The sequence below is a fragment of the Caretta caretta genome, chromosome 9 (assembly GCF_965140235.1).
Source record: "Caretta caretta isolate rCarCar2 chromosome 9, rCarCar1.hap1, whole genome shotgun sequence".
In the NCBI taxonomy this organism is placed as follows: domain Eukaryota; kingdom Metazoa; phylum Chordata; order Testudines; family Cheloniidae; genus Caretta; species Caretta caretta.
Window position 1 is genome coordinate 48,213,089 of NC_134214.1, and position 16,722 is coordinate 48,229,810.

The 16,722-nt window shown below is 43.3% G+C and overlaps 1 protein-coding gene across 5 annotated transcripts in view; it reads right to left on the bottom strand.

Annotated features, from left to right (window-relative positions):
- Nucleotides 1-13,132, bottom strand: part of GIGYF2 (GRB10 interacting GYF protein 2) — a 143,743-nt gene extending 130,611 nt beyond the window's left edge. For all 5 annotated transcript variants that reach the window (XR_007358252.2, XM_048862708.2, XM_048862709.2 and 2 more), the window contains exon 1: nt 12,988-13,132. The gene's annotated coding sequence lies outside the window, so the exon portion shown is untranslated. The remainder of the gene's footprint in view (nt 1-12,987) is intronic.
- Between the last annotated feature and the right edge of the window lie 3,590 nt (nt 13,133-16,722).

Below are 16,722 nucleotides of genomic sequence, written 5' to 3' on the forward strand. Positions count from 1 at the left end.
GCCATTTTGTTGTTACATTGCTGATCAATTAGGGAACATGCTCATTTAACGTTGGGCAATGCTCCCTTATAACGTTGTTTGGCAGCCACATGCTTTGTCCACTACTTGCAGGGAGAGCAGCCCGTTGCAGCTAGCTGGTGGGGGCTTTGAACCAGGGTGGACTGGCAGCCCCCATATCAGCTCCCGGTTCCCTTAAGTTTCCTGTGTGGCAGCCACCCAGCAGCCTATCAATTGCCAGCAGTTCAGCTGTCCCTCCCCACACTGCCATGTGCTGCTCCTGCCCTCTGCCTTGGAGCTGCTCCCCAGAGCCTCCTGCTTAAGGGGGAGGGGGAGAGCCTAATATCAGGGTATCCCCCTGCTCCTGCACGCCCATCTTCCATAGAGCAGTGGGGACACATGACAGGGCTCAGGATGAAGGGAGCTTTCTGGCAGCATCTGCCATCTCAGTTTGCCGATCAACTTAAAAAGGCAGTGTACTCAAGAGTAGGGTCAGCATACTCAAAGGAGCAACGCACATCTCTCTCTCACACACAGGGTGTGTGTCTCTGTCTCTCTCTTTCATGCTGTCTCCCCTCCCTCCATTCGTGCTACCTTGTGGAGTGTGAGGCTACATTAACAACGAGTTAACCCTTGAGGGCTCAGCCAAATGCTAATTCGTCATTTAGCAGTATGGCATTCCCTGGGAGATAACCCACCCTCTGACTTCACCACCTCAACCAAGCTCCACAATCATCATCACCATGTACCAGTATTAAATTGTTTGTTTAAAACTTATACTGGGTGTGTATATAATATAGTCTTTTGTCTGGTGAATAAAATTTCCCTGGAACCTCTCCCCCCCCCCCCATTTACATGAATTCTTATAGGGAAATTAAGTGAAACGATGTTAAGTGAATCCAAAGTCACATTTTTCAGGAACATAACTACAATGTTAAGCAAGGAGTTACCCAGATGATAGGCTGCCAACAACAGGATCTTCTGGACAATGTACCATTTCCATAGAGATTGACCGCATCGGCACACTGAGCAGTCAACCTTGTGTTCCCTTGTTTGTCGATGTAATAATTAGTGGTGGTGTTGTCTGACATGATGAAAACATGATGGGAGCCAATGGATGAAAGAAATGCTTGACACATTCTCTGTACTGTCTGGAGTTCCAGAATATTGATGTGCATCTGGACAGCCCCCCACCTGCGGTGGCAGGGATCAGGTGGGCTCAGGCTTCAGTCCCACCTCCTGGGGTCATATAGTAATTTTTGTCGTCAAAAGGGGGTCACAGTGAAATGAAGTTTGAGAACCCCTGTGATAACGGAAAAGCATTTACCACAGCGTACTTCAATGATTAATATTACTCCAAGACAAAAATATACAAGCCACCACAATTTTTACAAGAATATGTTTTTCTTTCTTCTGAAACTTTGAAAGTACTGTGCTGCTGTGTTTTTTTGGGCTGTTATCACCACTTTCAGATCTGACTTAGGTGAATAATTGTTTAAAGGAGTGGCCTGTGTGGAACACTATTTAGGTGATTGGATGTAGCATCAGAGACATCAGTATCATCTTGTTACAGGATGGAGTTTTACTCTTCTGCACTGAAATCCTTCTCATTTTATAGTTTATTTTAAAGTTATATGCTTAATCAAATTTTTCAATTCTAAAAGAGTTTCACTTTTGCATATTTAAATTGCTTTTAAATGTCTAATACATTCATCATGTTTATAAGCAGACCACAACACAGCTAACATCATGAAGGAGGCTGAGGAAAAAAAAGTTTTATGTACAGAGATTAATTTTGGGACTGAGTAAGAAACAGTGGGGTAGATCCTCAGCTGGTGCAAATTGCTCTAGCTCCCCCCACTGGAGGTAGGACAATTTACAACCAGATTACAGGCACCAACATGTTTCTGTAAGTCTTTCAGCGAGAACCAGAGCATACCCTTGGATTCAGTGAGTTTGTGTACGTTTTCACTGCAGATTTAACTCAGTTCATTGGCACCTATGTCTGAGTATCCAGGTTAGCCTATCCCAAACCCGTAAAGCCAAACCGCATCGTTACTGTGTCCTCGCTGATGCTGCTCTCAGCTGTGCGTGTCAGTGAGGGCTTAGCTTACGGTTCTTAGTGCTGCAGTAAACGAAGCCACTCTATGATACAGAGTGAATTCTCTGTCCTTCTGGGCAGGCAGGGGGAATTGTGGAAAAGCAATGAAGGACTGTCTGCATTGGATTGATTTAGCACGCATCCTCAGTGCAAAGAGGACAGGTTACCAGCCCAAGCAAAAGCAGCATCTGAACTCTAGCCTATACCCCAAGACAAGCCAGCTAGCATGGCTTGAAAGCAGCATCACACGTGGATGGGAGAGGGGTTAGGAGCAACATCCATATAAAAGCCCGAGTTTATTCTGCAGTGATGACATACTTCAAGACCCTAGCCCTAGATGTAGTTCTCTTTCTGGCACAAGAAAAAGCGACTGCTACAGCCTTCGGGTCCTTGCAATGGATACAGTCAAATCTACTCATTTGACCATTCTGGACTACAACAGGTTTAAACAAAGCTAGTCATCTTCTTCCATATGGGTCACACGTCAATATCTAGATTGTTCAGCCATCTAACTGCTGCATTATCAAGGATAGCAAAGTATTGTACTTCACCCTCACAATCTTCTAATCGTGCACTCCTCCACCACGTGTTTCACTGTCTGTATCACTACCCCGTAGTCACACTGTGAAGACTGGGCTAAGCCAAATTCCTGCACTGTGGCAGCCACACTGGCTGTCCCTGTCAGAAGCCTGTTAAGACTAATCCAGGATCTGTGTCCCAAATGCAAACAGATGAATTTCAGAAACCCTTACTTACATTCATCAGCATGCCCGCCTCTCTATCCCAGAAATGCCGCAACTCTGCAAGGACATACCTGTTAGCCAATACGCCGTTGTACATCTCTTGAGATCAGCACTGGGCCAGCAGCACTGGATACGAGTGCATCAATGGCCACTGCAAAATGATATTGTGAAGGCAGTCGTGGCAAGTCAGCAGGAACTACGGGTGTTTTCTTCTGGAGGTGGGCAGAAAAATCTTATGGGAAGTGGGCATTGCTTATGTATATCTATTGGAACCATTGTCAACCTTGCACAAGGCTGTTTTCATCCGTGATAGTCTGCCATGAACTTTTGAAGGTAATGAGATTAATATTTTGTCATGATTATGTTTAGTTAAAAGTCACAGACAGGTCGCAGGCAATAAACAAAAATTCACAGTATCCTGCCATCTGTCTGTGACGGGGGGGAGGAGGAGGAGGAGACGACGGGACAGGACTGACTGCCACGCAGGACAAGACAGCTCCAGACCCTACCGCAGCCACTGGGGGAGGGGAGGCGGGACTGCTCCAGCCCCTGCTTGGATGGGGGGAATGAGACAGCTGCAGCCACGGGGGGGGGGGGGGAATGTGTGCACCCATGGGACAGCTCCAGCCCCCACTGCAGCCACGGGGGGAGGGAGGGGTGGAGGAGATGAGACAGCTCCAACCCCTGCTGCAGTGGGGGCTGAACCCAAAGAAGTCATGGAGGGCCGTTAAAGTCACGGAATCTGTGACCTCGATGACTAAATCATATCCTTACTAGTGGCATCTTGTCCAAGTTCTGATTGCCTTCTTGTGGCATCCCCCATGGATAGTATAAAGCAAAATCAAACTAGACAAAACGCGGAACAGAAGTTCACATTCTAAGCAACAAGCTCAACAAAATTTGTAATTTTAGGGAAGCCATCATTGCCGACTTCAAAGCTCTTCCGATTATAATTTACACCTTTACGGCTGCTACATGTTTTAAACTTTGGGAGACCTGAACTCTGGAGAACCAAGCAATATTCTCTCTCAACCTCAGCCATTTTTCCAACACATGCTTAAATATCATCATGAACATGTGAACACATGAGAAGAAATACATAGCTCTCCCTTTTCAAGCAATTCAGTGTTTACCCAGGAGACTTAAAACATACTTCTCTCTACACAGCCATTTTAACCTTCAGGTCTTGTAGAGCAGGGCTTGGAAAATTCACTCACCTATAGTTAACAGAAAGTTTTCCCTAGAGTGGAGGACTCCTAAGACATTGTTCCTTCAGAATTTAAGCCTCTGTATGTTAATTACATTTCTAACCTTTATGATTGGAAATATAACATTCCCACTTTGAACTACCACAAAATATTCTGAGTCTTTGGGCAGCTTTTGCTTCAGTGCCTGTTACCATTAGTAATATTCTCAAGCAGCAAAGTGAAACTAGCCATGGGTTGGTCACTTTCACAGCTGCTATATAGAACTTTGGACAGCAGAATTTCACTTGCAACTTGCTCCTGTGCAGAAAACTTATCAGTAGCATAAGAGACAGGAAGGGGAAGTATTGAAGGGAGAGCTTGACAAGAAAAAAAGGATAGGTTAAAGATCCTAACCCTGCCCCCCATAAGAGCCAAGAGGAAGGATGTGAAATAGCAGAGACCCTACCTACCCACTCATTTTGCATCAGCAGCGAGGAGACTGGCAAAGCATCAGAGTAATGGAGTTCCCCATCCTCCAGCAGCAGAATAGGGAAGGAGAAAGATCTTTTACTCCTTCAACAAATCAGATGCAGATGGGAGCTCCAACATTTTTTAAAACATACTAGCCAGAGAGATGTGAACAATCAAGCCTCCAGGCAGGGTCTAGGGCAGGGGTGGGCAAACTTTTTGGCTTGAGGGCCACATCAGGGTTCCAAAACTGTATGGAGGGCTGGGTGGGGAAGGCTGCGCCTCCCCAAACAGCCTGGCCCCCTCCCACTTCCCGCCCCCTGATTACCCCCCTCAGAATCCCTGACCCATCATATCTAATTAGCACGACCCTGCCACTATCTGTTCCAGAGGTAGAACCGCCTCCTTTCCAGCTATCACATGGTGCTGTAACTAAGAACATAAGAAGGGCCATAGAGGGTCAGATCAAAAGTCCATCCAGCCCAGTATCCTGTCTACCGACAGGGCCAATGCCAGGTGCCGCAGTGAACCTAACAGGTCATGATCAAGTGATCTCTCTCCTGCCATCCATCTCCACCCTCTGACAAACCCTAAACTGCTACAAAACACATTAAATCCAACAAAATGTATGTATAACATTCCAAAACATATGAAGTCAAGGCACACAAATAAAAGGATTCCTGGAATGAACAATCATTTTCACATTAATTTACCTAACCAGACCTCTGTAGGCCTCATATAGCTATAGCATGTTTTATGATTCTCAATTAGGTTTTCCCCACTTTGCAAGATTTTCCATGCCCCCAGGTAGTAAACATAAAATGTTTAGAAAATGGATATTTCAGAGTGATAAAGCATTTCTAGATTTTCATTGGAAAGGTATTTCAAGAACTCTCCCATGTAGAATCTACTACAAAGTCTTCTTTTCACAAAGGAGCTGCTCTTAAACATGAAAGTATAGCTGTCACATGAGAGGATAAGAGACAAGATGTTGGAGTGACAGGCTAGTAACAGGGCAGTCTGCTTTAACCAACTGACAAAAAAGTTAGCTTTAAATAAAGGTTGCTACCATGTATACATAGGCGCCTGCTTCGCCCCGTGGGTGCTCAACCCCTCCTCCTGGCTCCGCGCCTGCCCACTCCGCTCCGCCCCAAATCCACCCTCTTCCCCCAAGTCCCCGCCTCTTTACCACCTCCTCCCGCAAGTGCACCGCCTCCTCACTCTTCCCCCTCCCTCCTGGAAAGTCCTAAGTGCTGCCAAACAGCTTTTAGGCAGCGGATGCGAAGTGCTGAGAGGGGGAGGAGCAGGCGAGGTGGGGGCAGGTGGAGCTTGGCTGCCAGTGGGTGCAGAACACCCACTAATTTTTCCCCATGAGTGCTCCAGCCCCACAGCACCCACAGAGTCAGTGCCTATGCATGTATATATACACATAACATATATAAGAGTATATCATCAACACTTCCTGGGTCCATCATCTATTCTATAACACAGGGATTCATAGAGAAATCTTTCCTGCCCTGAGCAGAAGAGGTAGGTAGTTACACTCACTTGCTTTGTTTCAAATAGGACTAAAAACTCTGTGTGTTTGTACATCACCTACAACAACGGAGTTGTGATCTCAAATGAGGCCTCTAAGCACTACTGCAATACAAATAGCAAACAATAAGGGAAGGGAAATAATCAAACAAGGTCACAATTCATTCAGCACCTGATCCAACTCTAACTGAGCCCTATGTAAAGAGGGGAGCTGAATCAAGCCCATGATTTCTTAAGTATGTATTTGTAAGCTGCATATACCCATGGGGGGTGGGGGAGGCGGGAGCTTAACTATGTCTCATATCCCTGTTCAGCCTCCACCTATAAATAAGAAAACTTTTATATCCCCTCATCTTACATCATCAGCTTCCAATACGTGCTACAAATTCTCCACATATGGCTAAGACAATGGTTCAACCACCGATTACTAGCTAGTAACACTAACATCTCACCTTTTACATCTCACATGTAAACCAAAAGCTCAACCTTATCCCATTCCAACTACCCACCTGTAAATGGGTCATGAGACCAGAACATCTACCTTTAGTCTTCACACGGTCCAGAAACATCTTCTCCACACATTCTCCCCATTCTACCATGAGGCAGAAAACACATCTACACTCCCAATATAATTGAATTCTTATGTTGTCTTGATTTACCCTCCCTAGAGAGGCTCACTATCCTCCAGATACCGACCACACATCTACCTTAATCTAAAGTCACTTTACACATGTAGACCAAAAAATCTCAGCCTATTTAAATATTATTTACCACACAAGAGAAAGAGGAATCCACATATCTATACAACGTATGACATTTTAATTTGTAGTCAGTGATTTAAGAAGCATTTCAAGTTGTGGTTTGGGTCTGTGACACAAGCATTTCCCTGTTGGATGATCTGAGAACAGAGTTAAAAGATCAAATCATGAACTAAAAAAATTTTACAAGAGTGAAATAAATGTTGCCTACTTAAAAAAAAAAGTTGCTTGTTTAAACAGCAGAAAAAAGCCTTGATTTCCAGTTTTATTACATTTATGTATAGCCTGTTTCACCTGTTTACTTGGTGCATTTTACAGCACTTTCCATATCGTCAATCTAATGTTTTCACTATAATTAGTTTTGCATGTTTGTGTGGGTTTTTGGCACAGCTCAGGTACAGAAAAACATTTTGAAAATAGGATTATGTGGTTGTAAAGCACTAAAAAATTGACGGGGGACTCAGAGAGAAGTGTACCTGAAATTACATTGAAGTCATTTTTTAAAACTGAATATATTTCAAATTTATAATTACCTTTAAAGGATTTTAGAATATACAATCTGATATTTTATCTAGGTACACGTAAAATATCATCTGAATGGTGAATATCTTTGTATATTTAACTACCTTCATAAACTGTTTATTACCATATTTTTAAATGCTTGGGAGAGGGTATGTTAAACTATAACCCTCCTTGGCATACATACATTGTAGCAACCTTAACTTAATTTTAGTAAAGGATTTTTAAAACAAAAAGCCTCAGAAGCTCCATGATGGCTTTGAAAAGCTCAGCAGGATCCCCAACTCTCCGTACTTCATGTGCAATGCAGATCTTAGGAGATGTTTGTGGGTCCTTGGTTCCCTCTACTTCACATTGCCCTACAAAGTTTATGAACTATGGAGAAAGGATGGTCCAGAGGTTACGGCTCTATCCTAGTGCTGAATTCCTTGCTCCACCATCACAGACTTCCTGTATAAGCTTGAGCAAGTCACAGCCTCTCTGTGTCTCAGTTCACCATGTGTAAAATTGGGATAATGGTACTTTCTCTGCCTCTCAGAGGTGTTGTAAGTATAATTCCAATAAAAGACAGATACTCAGATGCTACAGTCATGGGGGCAATATATCTATCTAAGATAGCCAGACTTCTGCAATGCTGCTCACACATCATAAGCAGCTAAGGCAAACATTAAGGTGGATTTCTGCAAATAACTACTTAAGGTAATTTAAACTGTATTTAAAATTTTAAAATAAGGCAGTTTCTTTTAAAAACATCCATAATTTAAGTGTCTTCACCACTTCCTTTCATAGAATCATAGAATATAAGGGTTGGAAGGGACCCCAGAAGGTCATCTAGTCCAACCCCCTGCTCGAAGCAGGACCAATTCCCAGTTAAATCATCCCAGCCAGGGCTTTGTCAAGCCTGACCTTAAAAACCTCTAAGGAAGGAGATTCTACCACCTCCCTAGGTAACGCATTCCAGTGTTTCACCACCCTCTTAGTGAAAAAGTTTTTCCTAATATCCAATCTAAACCTCCCCCACTGCAGCTTGAGACCATTACTCCTCGTTCTGTCATCTGATACCATTGAGAACAGTCTAGAGCCATCCTCTTTGGAACCCCCTTTCAGGTAGTTGAAAGCAGCTATCAAATCCCCCCTCATTCTTCTCTTCTGCAGGCTAAACAATCCCAGCTCCCTCAGCCTCTCCTCATAACTCATGTGTTCCAGACCCCTAATCATTTTTGTTGCCCTTCGCTGGACTCTCTCCAATTTATCCACATCCTTCTTGAAGTGTGGGGCCCAAAACTGGACACAGTACTCCAGATGAGGCCTCACCAATGTCGAATAGAGGGGAACGATCACGTCCCTCGATCTGCTCGCTATGCCCCTACTTATACATCCCAAAATGCCACTTTCAAACTCTCCAAAAACCCCTCAGATGTATAAAAATACTTTCTGTGCAAAAGTATAAGCAATATGAACATAGGATTTATAATGACTCCCTACTTATCACCATAACTAAGGAGTTACTGCTAAGTGGCTTCCATGTTCAGGGAATTTTTAGCTACCTGTAATTCAAAAACAGGTTGACAAAGTTCCTTCATATTTTGAGAAAGACAGCTGGATGTCATTCTGTAATAAATCCACTGCTGCAAACTCAATTACTAACAAAGACATCCAAACTTGTAAAGCTGGGAGTGAGATCCTGATCCTTTATCTTCGCATCCTGCCACTACCACTGGAACTAATAAAGCGAGTTACAGAAAAGTAGTATAGCAGGACCCTACATTCTTTTTAATATGCATGCCACCACAAGAGGGCACACTGTTCACATGTACATCATCACTAAATCTTCTTGGTTATAACCTATTTCCTTTAAGTATAGCCTAAAAGCAAACTTTAAAATCCTTCTTTAAGCTTTTTGTCCCCTGATTGTTTTACATTTAAGATTTACGTATCATTTATCCCAGTATTTCCTTGAACAGGAGTACTGGAGAGCTAGTATGAGCATGACATCACAAAAGCCATGGAATAGAATCCTGAACTGAGATGAAAATTAATTTTTAAATCAGACTGTTTAAAAACCATGGGACTGTTTGTTAACAGCTATTTAACTTAACTACCTGAAGGAACAGTTTGGAGACTAGATCTTTTTGAAACATTTCAATTACGGGGAGGATCGCGGGGGGGGGGGGGGGGAACGACTCCTCTATCCATTATTTGGACTTCCAAAGAGAAGTCTAGCAAAAGAAATGAAAATAACATTTAAGATTTTTGACATTTCAAACGTTAAACACAAGCAGAAAATCTAAGGAGAATTTCAGGTCTCAACACATTAAAGAAGAAAAATAAAATAAAATGTTGCAGCAGGGGTCTCCAACCAACTCCCCTTTGCAGGTCACTTTTAACTAATGCCAGGTCTACAGTTAAAACTTAAGTCGACCTAGCTACATCGCTCAGGACTGTGAAAAATTTCATGCCCTGTGCAACACAGTTATGTTGACCTAACCCGCATTGTAAATGCAGCTAGGTTGTCAGAAAAATTCTTCCACTGACCTAGCTACTGCCTCTTGTTATGATGGATCTACTGCAGCAACAGAGAAACATCCCCTTTGTTGCTGTAGTAAGATGATCTGTAGCAGCACTTGTAGTGTAGACGTAACTTTAAAGTCAGTCGAACTGCTTTTTCCTTGTGTGTTCTAGTACACTGCAAATATCATTTGACAGAATTTAGACTAGCCAAAAGTCCATTCAGCCAACACCCCAGATCAACATGGATAATGTGCATGTGCGCTACCCGTCATCTCTCACTTCCATAGTTCACCCCAAATGGAAAACTTCATTTGCTTCTTTAAAGTATTCATAAATTTGCAAGGCATTATTCAACTTGATTTGTTTTAATTTTTAACTTTAAAAAATTTCAGTTCCTGACAGAGGACCTTTTAGATATTAAGTCTTTGGAAGGAGTGGCATTGTTCTACTTTAAAATGTCCTTTAAAAATGTGTATGTACGGATTTTTCTATTCCCCAGTTGGTGTCTGAGACTTTTCGGAAAGCAAGATGATTGACTATACCGGGAAAATAGTGAAACTGACTATACACAAAGTAAAAATGAAAAAGAGCTCTACACCACCTTTCAGTTATAGTAGTATCTACTTTTAACTATGACCAATACAAGGTTTTCAAATAAAAGGCTGATTTTTCAAGCTGTTTTCCCTTTAAGTTTATTGTACATTTTAGAGAGAAAAGGAATCTTTTTAGCATACTTTCAGCCCCTTTGCTGGACACCATTTTATTGGAAAAAAGAAGGGATGTTCAAGGTATTTGAGAAATTATTTTATTGATAGGTTTCAGAGTAGCAGCCGTGTTAGTCTGTATTCGCAAAAAGAAAAGGAGTACTTGTGGCACCTTAGAGACTAACCAATTTATTTGAGCATAAGCTTTTGTGAGCTACAGCTCACTTCATCGGATTCATATTGATGCGTTACACAGGTCTCTTGATGCATTTTCAAAGGATGAGTAGTAAACCAAGATGCAATATATATATTTTAATGATCTATGTTAGCTGAAAACAGAGTCACTGGAAAACAGTTCAAAAAAGGCTCTGCACCAAACCTGGTGACAGAGGATGTGCAAGTATATCCACAAGCCCAGATGACCTGGGACCCCGTCCAGCTCCTGAAATCACTAACAAATATTTTACAACTTTGTCAGAGAACTGAAAAGTTATATTAAGTCTTCAGACAGCAGTGGAGTCAACAAGCTGTCAAGTTTTGCTATGACTGCTATAAATTTTCACTGTGAAGTACCACTTCAGTTGATGGTACCACTATTTCTGACCTATTTAATACAGTTAACCAGAAGCAGAATCCTGCATTTTGTCCATGCTCAATGAAGAATCCATTCTGTGATACAAGAGCTCTGACAGCAATTACCTCACTGGATCAATGTGTCTATGCTACTTTTTTTTTTTTTTTTTAAAGTTCTCCCACTGTTAAACCTCCATGGATTCTCCTGCTCGTACTGACAAGGCGCAGACTTATTACCACAGTATCAGCTAAGGGCAGGTCCACAGTATGGGGCTAAGTTGACCTAAGTTACGCAACTCCAGCTATGTGAATAACCGTAGCTGGAATCGACATACCTTAGGTCGACTTACTGTGGTGTCGTCACAGCACTGGGTGCTTCTCATTCTGGTGGAGTACTAGATTCAATGGGAGCGCGACCCCCGGTGGATCTATCACCGCAGCGTCGATCTACAGTAAGTGGAGACAAGCCGTAACTCTGATCTAGACAAAGTCTAGACAAATTAGTGACCACCAGTGCCTTGTCTATACTAATGCTCCTACCAAGCCTACTACCAATAGAATTAGCAGCAATAGGTGAGTTCAATAAATGTCCTAAGTCTTGTTGACTCCTAGAACAACTGTTTTTATGTCAAAGAGATCCAGATCATCATAATGTCCAACTATTACATATTCTACTCAAAGCCATGCTCAAAAGTCAACACACTTTTACCTTTAATTAGACGTTAGTAGGCAATAAACACAATGAGTAGAATTGTGGAAAAGGAAACACTTTTCAAAAAGTGGCACAAGCTAGCTCTTGCAGCAAGAAAGCAAAGGGTGATGAGCTAAAAATGATTAAATTAAAAAAACAACAAAAGCAGAATTCAGAAATAAAATTTAGAGAACAAAATATGGACAGCAAAAATAATGGCAAAAGTAACAATAAAAAACAATGCCATCAATGTTAAGTTATGGGCATAGGAGAGTATGTGTGTGGAGGGGGTGAGGGGTGTTACTTCTACTATGTCAATCTGTACTGATCCCCTTGACCTCAAACTTATCTCGATTTAAACTGCAGTTATACATACTTGAAAGTGCTGGGAGTTCTTCGTTGACATTGAGACTACTTGTCTTGGATTAATACCAAACATACATGATCCTGATCAATGGACTCTTCAGCCTGCCAAGGCCTCCATGGTCACACACTGCTGAGTATTCCCCTTAACACCCAGCTCACTGAGAGAAAGGCCTCAGTCCTGAACCAGCTCTTTTCTCCTAGTGTCTGCAATATGACAAGGCCAGACATGCTCAGAAGAGAGTGGTTTCAGTGCGAACGGAACCTGCCCACGGCTCGCCCAGGACACGGGACGGTCCCGCTGGGCTGGGAGAGGAGAGTTCACAGGAGTTAGGGTAAGAAGGAAATTAGCAGGAACCGCAGGTAGCCCGGGATAATCCGAGAAATCCTGCAGCTGCCTGACAGGCTCCGGTCCAGCGGCACTCACCCAACCCACGGCAGAACCGGCTGCCAAGGGACCGCTTGGACGGAGCCCCCACCTCACAGAGCCAACAGGGAGTAGGAACAGAACAGGATCAGACAGCCGGAGTCTCCTCGGAAGCTACGGGGGGAAAGACCAAAAGCAGAGGCTCCAGGAAAGGCCTCTATCCCATAAGCCAAATCCAAACAACCTCGGCTCCTCACAGGCCGCGGGCCTCCGTGGCTTCTATACCCCAAGCCCGCTGCCTTTGCCTGGGCATGAACTGTAGGCGAGGCCGGTGCTTCCAAAGCGGCCTATGCACGTTCCCGCAGCAGGGCCGCGTCTGCGGAGCAGACACGCCCCGGGCGGGAAGGGGAAAAGCTCAGACACCGCCCGGCGCCCATGGGAGCCGGCCAGAGCCAGCGGGGTTAATTACCTGTGATCCCGGACGGAGAGTCTCTCACAGCCGAAGCAATTCCTCACTCCCAACAACACAAGATGGCGGTCGCGCCGCCACGCATTGTCACGTGATATAGGGCGCCACCTACCCGCGTAGGCCCCGGATGGGAATGGCGGCGGCTTGAGGAAGCACGTCCCAAGCTGAGCGCGAGCTAACAGCTGGGGAGTCCCAACGCCAACGGCTGCCGCGAGCGCCGCCCTAGTGCCAGCACAGGGCATCGAGACAGCATGAGGCCGGCCGCGCCCGGCTCTCTGCCTGTCACCCAGCTGTGCCCAGCGCCAATGCTTCCCTTCCCTCGCTGCTCCAAGAGTATGCTGGGCTGTCCTGCCACGGGCCACCCTGGCTCCTGCCCCTCCTTCAGCCTCGCCCTGTCACAGGGCCTAGGCCACGCCATCCTGTCACCCAGCTGGTGCTCAGGTGCCAGCTATGGCCCCACTCTGCACCCTGTCAAGCTGGGGGACCAGTCTGGTACTTCCCCACAGCCTCTGCTCCATGCCCATCTCACTCTTCTGTGTTCAGCTGCCCCACATCCTCATTTCCACCATAGAGCCTAGACTCCTTCAACCGTCTGACATGTAGCCTACCCCCCCTTCGTCTGCAGCAATCACCCTGTCAAGACATTCGGGCTTCTTTGCCTCGCAGGCAGGTGGTGACTGCAGTGCAACTTGATCAGTGTTCAGGGAGTGATGAAATACACCTTAGAGTACTCAAGGGGTTGGCTGAGGAGATATCTGAGCCATTGGCTATTATCTTTGAAAACTCATGCTAGATGGGAGAGATTCCAGAGGACTGCAAGAGGACAAATATAGTGCCAATCTATAAGAACAATCTGGGGATTTATAGATCAGTCAGCTCAATTTAAGAACCCAGAAAGATAATGGAGCAAATAAGCAATCAGTTTGCAAACACTTAGAAGATAAAGTGATAAGTAACAGCCAAGATTCATTTATCAAGAACAAATCATGTCAAACTAACAGCTTTGTTTGACAGTGTAACAAGCCTTGGGGATAGGGGGAAGCAGTAGATGTGGTATATCTTGATTTCAGTAAGGCTTTTGGTACTGTCTCACATGATCTCAAACAAATTAGGGAAATGTAGCCTAAATAGAGCTGTTATAAAGTGGGTACATAATTGGTTGGAAAACCATTCCCACAGAGAAGTTATCAATGGTTCACAGTCAAGCTGGAAGGGCATATCAAGTGGGGTTCTGCAGGTATTGGTCATTGGTCCGATTCTGTTCAATATCTTCATAAATGATTGAGATAATAGTATATAGAGTACATTTAAAGTTTGAAGACAGTACCAAGTTCAGAGGGGTTGCAAGAGCTTTGGAGGATAGGATTAAAATTCAAAATGATCTGGACAAACGGATAAATTGTCTGAAGTAAATAGAATGAAATTCCATAAGGACAAATGCACAGTACTCCACTGAGGAAGGAACAATCAATTGCATGTATACAAAATGGGAAATGACTCCCTAGGAAGGAGTACTGTGGAAAGGGATCTAGGGCTCATAGTGGATCACAGCAGTAAATATGAGTCAATAGTGTAACACTGTTGCAAAAAAAGCAATCATCTTTCTGCAGTGTATCAGCAGGACTGTTGTAGACAAGACATGAAAAGTAATTTTTCCACTCTACTCCATGCTGATAAGGCCACAGTTGGAGTATTGTGTCCAGTTCTGTGCACCATATTTCAGGAAAGATGTGGACAAATTGGAGAAAGTTCAGAGGAGAGCAACAAAAATTATTAAAAGTCTAAAAAGAATGATCTATGAGGAAAGGTTGAAAAAATGGGTTTGTTGAGTATGGAGAAGAGAAGACAGTAGACATGATAACAGTTTTCAAGTACAGAAAAGCTTGTTACAAGGAGAAGGGTGAAAATTGTTCTCCTTAATCTCTGAGAATAGGACAAGAAGCAATGGATTTAAATTGCAGCAAGGGAGGTTTAGGTTGGACGTTAGGAAAAGCTTCCTGTCAGGGTAGTTAAGTACTTGAACAAGTTGCCCAGTGGTTGTGGAATCCCTGTCATTGGAAGTTTTTAAGAACAGGTTAGACAAACACCTGTCAGGAATGGTCTAGATAACATTTAGGCCTGTCTTGCATTCAGGAACTGGACTAGATGACGAACTGAGGTCCCTTCCAGTCCTACTCTTCTATGATTTCAAAACAGGATCAAAGCAACAGCACCCAACTGCATGGGATTCAATGGTGAGATATAGGAAGGTTCAAGCCACATATCAAGTAAACTCAGTCACCCTAAGGGGAACCCCACTGTACCACAGCAGGTATCACCCATGATACATGCTATGTTTATCCAGAAATTGCAACCCTACAAGCCAGGGCCCCTAAATAGAAACACATTAAAAGCTAGTTTTGATGAAGTGCAAGATAGAAGACTGTAAAGGTTTTCTCCCCTTTCCTCCCTCCCCCCACCCAAACACATTTACAAAAACAAGATTCAGAAAGGGAAAAAGACTTGCTGCTTCTGCTCCCCTCAGGGAAGATGCTATAACTCCCCAAATTACCACTTGTGAAACTTCCTTATAATCTGTAAAATATATCCAAAAAGTTGTTCATATTCTAGGAAGTCTCCAACTAGCAACAAATCTTACTTACAAAAAGTTTTTCATTCAGAAAGATAAAGATAAATATAAATTTTATAAAATTTAAAATTTTATAAAATTTAAAAATTTATAAAATAAATATAAAAGATAAATTTTAATGTAGAACTGTTAGATATGCAGGACAAGAGTATAGTGACCCTGGCTATACAAGTCCTTCAGGGTTCTAGTTATTTCACAAAACTCATACTTCTGTTCCAAACTTAAACTTCATGGCTCTTAAGCACTGATTCTCATTTTTTCCCACATGAACCACTTACTTATAAAAATGTATTGATCCTCACTCCATGATTTCACTGTAGCAAATTAAACACTTTCTTACATGAAAAATTTAGTATGATGACAGTAATAAAGTGAGTTTATTTTCATCCAATCTCCTTAATGCTCTGAGTACAACTGGTTGGTTATATTCCCTCAGTCTGTACAATTTCTGTTTGTTTCCTTTCTGAATATATAGTGCTTACCAATTATTAACACCAAATCTTTTATTTCCTACAGCTCTATCCTTTCCAGGTCATTTTAGATTTTGGCTGTGCTTTTCAATTTTATTGTATTCATGAACCCAATTGGATAGTGTCCTACTTGGTTAAAACATGGTTCAGTGATGTTAGTGAACTTTTCTTCAACATGGTCCCATGGGCAAGTATTATCAGTAATCAAACTCAGTGTAAGGGTATGTCTACACTACAAAATTAGGTCGATTTTATAGAAGTAGATTTTTAGAAATCGATTTTATACAATCGATTGCGTATGTCCACACTAAGCACATTAAGTCTACGGAGTGCGTCCTCACTACCATGGCTAGCATCGACGTACGGGGCAGTGCACTGTGGGTAGCTATCCCACAGTTCCCGCAGCCTCCACCGCCCATTGGAATTCTGGGTTAAGCTCCCAATGCCTGATGGGGCAAAAACATTGTCGCAGGTGGTTTTGGGTACATGTCATCAGTCGCCCCTCCCTCCATGAAAGCAATGGCAGACAATTTTTTCCGTGCAGATGCCATACCACAGCAAGCATTGAGCCCACTCAGCTCAGCTCACTGTCACCGCAGCTGTTGTGTCCTCGGTGCTGCTGTCAGCAGACGGTGC